General features: G+C 28.4%; 1 protein-coding gene and 1 long non-coding RNA gene across 4 annotated transcripts in view; one reads left to right on the top strand and one right to left on the bottom strand.

Moving 5' to 3' along the window:
* The window catches only part of LOC117168968 (serine-rich adhesin for platelets-like), a 420,717-nt gene that overhangs the window by 59,658 nt on the left and 356,969 nt on the right, over positions 1 to 4,090 (top strand). The window lies entirely within an intron of this gene.
* LOC117168970 overlaps positions 2,925 to 4,090 on the bottom strand; it is a 4,154-nt gene continuing 2,988 nt past the window's right edge. The window contains exon 3 of the long non-coding RNA XR_004466592.1: positions 2,925 to 3,228. This is a non-coding gene — a long non-coding RNA (uncharacterized LOC117168970). The remainder of the gene's footprint in view (positions 3,229 to 4,090) is intronic.

Raw genomic sequence — 4,090 nt, 5'->3', positions numbered from 1 at the left:
TAAAATGTTTGAGATTCTACAACAATAAGTAATCACGGCTGTAAATAATTAATAGGTCCACTTATTTTTGATCATTTAAGGAAACTTCCGTATGAATTTTCATATTTTTGCATGTCATATTCAAATAAAAAAATACGGGTTGAATATTTTCAAATGTTGAACAAGAAAAAGAAATATTTTACGTGAAAAAAAATGTTGGTGACAAATATTGGGTGGAATGCCCCAAATGTATATATGCATATATTAGGAACATTTACACGTGCCGCGGGGCACTTGAAAATCCCACTTAATTAACAAGGGGTAATTTTGTATTTTCGAGCAATAAAACTTATGATCCAGGGTTTCATCGAAACTTGCCAAACTTTTTAGGGATTGAAGAGGAGTATCTACGAAATAAAACCATATTAATAACTTTTATTTCCAACCTACCCTTACCATCCACGCAGCGCCCCAAATATGGCATAAAAATTTAAAAAACTATTTTTTTACGTAATATTGTTACTTTTTAGCAAGTCCCGTCGTCTTTTCCATACAAATAATTACAAATAGACAATTTGAATATTTTACATGACGCTTTAAATAATTTGTAATTGTTTGAACAAATGTAAATTATTTAAACAATCATTTATTCCCAAAAAATGTAAAGAATAATTGTATTGTGTGATTGAAATATAATTTGTTGTAATTATTTGGAGCAGTACATTCTTCTAAGATGATAATGCATCATATGGTATGTTTTGTTGAACAATTACATAATTTTGACACCTTTCTCTTAATGTTTAATAAATTTATGTTTCATAAACAATCTTTATTTGCTCAAGCAGTTTTTTTTCGATTACTAAAAAATGAAATAAAATAGGACATATGCAATTATGTTTCTGACTATAGTGTATAGAAAGAATACATTAGCCCTTTTCAATTGTCTAAACAAATATAAATTGTTTAAATAATTACTTTTCCAAAAATGCCGTTAAAATCGTAGTTAATTTTATGCGTTCTATTTCATTTGATTTTTTCATTTATTGAAAAATAACTGCTTGAGCACATGACAATTGTTTAAACAAATAACAATTTGTTAAACATCAGAAGAAATGTATCAGAATTATGTAATTATTCAACGAAAAGTAGCATAGGATATCAATTCTTTTTAAGTAGACATCTCTGGCTCAATTTTCGGAAATTTTGAAAATGAACAATAAATAATTGTTTAATTAATTACGTCACGTTTTTAGAATAAACTACTCCAAACAATAACAAAATACTTCATTTCAATCAGAAAGTACGCTTATGTTTATACATTTTTTGTGAATATATAATTGTTCAAATAATTTACATTTGTATAAACAATTTAAAATTTTTTAAAAGCTGTTGGTAAAGATTTAAAATGTTCATTAGTGATTATTTATATGAAAAAGACGACAGAAATTGCTAAAAACTAACAATAATGCGTAAGAATGTAGTTTTTTTATTTTTATGTCATATTTGGGGCGCTGCGGGGATGATGAGGGTGGATTGGAAATAAAAGTTTCTTTTATTTCTTCTAGTGTACTTTTATTTCGCAGAGACTTCTCTTCAATCCCGAAAAAGTTTGGTACGTTTTGATGAAACCCTGCAACATGGGTTAAATTTTGCAACAATTCAAAATTTCCCCATGTTAATTAAGTGGGATTTTGAGGTGCCCGGCGGCAAGCGTTAATATTCGAATTTCGAAGAAACAAAAATTACGAATTTTGTTTCTCCGGATGAAGATGGCCTAATATACTAGGGAAAAACGTTTGATTGAAACAACGAAACAATTGGGAATGGCCTAATTTGCTTTCAGCTTATATTTACGTACTGGTAGGTAAATACTTTCTAGTCCTTTAAAATACTTTAAAATCTCTTAGTATCTGTTAAAATACTTTCAAATCACTATAGTCCCTTGTAATAGTCTTTACTATGAAAATATTTGATATATTTTTTATATATGATTGAGTAAAAAATATAAAATCTTACGAAAGAAGGCAGATTTTCTGAAAATATTGCAGAAAAACAAAAAATGTTAGCATTCCCAAATTGAAGACTTTTTTCTGTTTGTTAACGTATGCCCACGGACAAACTTCTATTCGGGAATAAAAATTTTTCAAAAGGCAGTTTGAGAGCTAATGCATCATATGTGTTTTCACTTTAACCGCAAACTGACTTTAAAGGCATCAGTTTGATCTGCAACAGCATAATCGAAGAATGTAATAATTGTTTGCTTTTCTTTATGAAAACTACACTTTTTAGAGTATATGGGTTCCTGTCTAAAATTTTCTGAACTTGATGAGTATTTTTGATCCCTACGTTAACGCAAACTTAATCCTAAATTAGGCGAAATATCAATGTAGTCCTAAGATAACTTAAGGATTGTTCATATATTACGTGTAAAGCGTTTTTCTTTTGCTTATATCCTTGTATGCATTTTAGATTCAAGGAAACCTTATTTTCACCTTTATTTCACCAAAGGAAAAACAAGTTTCACAAAATGGGAACAATAACTTACGAAAAGTACTAGTTAAGAAAGTGCCTTGCTCTATCCTCAAAATTCACTACTTTGGACCACTTTAGTGGATATAACCTACAGTTTAAGTTTTAAAACAATGAAAAATTTCATTGAAAGGTTTACAGAATATTTCAAGCGTTGTAATAATCCCTCGATAAAGTAATAAGTAAAGTATCGAAATCCAGTTCTAAAATTTGGTCATTCATTATATGAAACGTTTTAACGCTTTTTTAAATAATTTTTTCTTTTTGGTAATGATTTAATACTTATTTTAGTATACCATAATAAAGAAAATTTTGTTTTTCAAATGAAAATTTATTAGATCGAGTAGTTATTGCGTCTCCTTAAAAGGATAAGTAAAAAAAATCACACTTTAGTTCTATATAATTGATTAATTTAACTATCTAGAACATTGTAGCGCTTTATTCAGAAAAATCATATTTTTGCCAATAAAATAATAATCGTCTTGTTAGTATTTCTTAGTACTGCATATCTGAAAGTTACTTTCCAGGATTATAGTAACAACGTCCTTGTCTCCAAGAAGGGTCATTCTTCTGACAATGCATGCCTCCACAACAGCTGCCTTGAGAACCATTATCTCCACTGCATGGGCTGTCGTGCCCGTCGCAGGCCATTGAACCATAAATTAGTGCCAATATCATAAATACGGTTATCATAGATTTTGCAGATAGCATTTTCCTTACCTGCGAAAAATAAATAATAAAAGTTTATTTGAGTTTAAAACAAATGACATTACCGTCATTTACAACTAGTTTGTGGAAACTATTAATTTTTTAGCATAAAAAATTCGTTGATGTTATTAATTCTGAGTTATAAAATTATTCACTGAGGACATCGATTTTGGTCATCGATTTTTCTATTCTGTATTATTTGTCAATTACATTTTTTACGTAAGATTTTTTGAAGTCGGCGAATCAATAAAAATATTTAAACCGATTAAAATATAATATCCATTAATATTGCGACAAAATTGATACATAGGATCAAATAGAATACGTCATGCGGTTTGGTTTAGGACAAGATTCGATCAAAATGAACCATATGGAGAAAACAAAGAGAACATGTTTAAATGTTATATTTTAGTATGCTTTTCTATAGATCTGATGAGGAAAACCAGGTGATTTTTGAAACTTAATCGATCCTTTTGTTTATATAATAAAACTTTTAGCCTGAAAAAATCGTTTTCCTGAGGCTCGTTAGCCTTAATTTAACAAACTCTATGTCCTTTCAGACGCAAACAGGAAATTTATTCTTATTTTAAGTTAGTTAGTGGGCTTAGTATATTAAATGTATGAGTAATGTATTTTACTTTACTGATAATATTATTACTGATAATTTACCACTAAAGTTTTCTGATAATTAACGTAATGATCATAAATTCCCGAAATATTTTTAAATGAACAAATAAATACACGAATAAAAATCATTCAAAAGATTTAAAATGGAATATAGGAGGGAGGGGGTAATCTTACGGACCTTAACAAAGTAGAATATGCATGTATAAATCAAAAAAAAAATCCAAAATTCAAAAAAAAATGTTTGTAA

Source organism: Belonocnema kinseyi, chromosome 3 (assembly GCF_010883055.1).
Source record: "Belonocnema kinseyi isolate 2016_QV_RU_SX_M_011 chromosome 3, B_treatae_v1, whole genome shotgun sequence".
Taxonomy (NCBI): Eukaryota; Metazoa; Arthropoda; class Insecta; order Hymenoptera; family Cynipidae; genus Belonocnema; species Belonocnema kinseyi.
The sequence above is the reverse complement of the archived record's forward strand: the minus strand, read 5'-3'. Positions and strand labels throughout refer to the sequence as shown.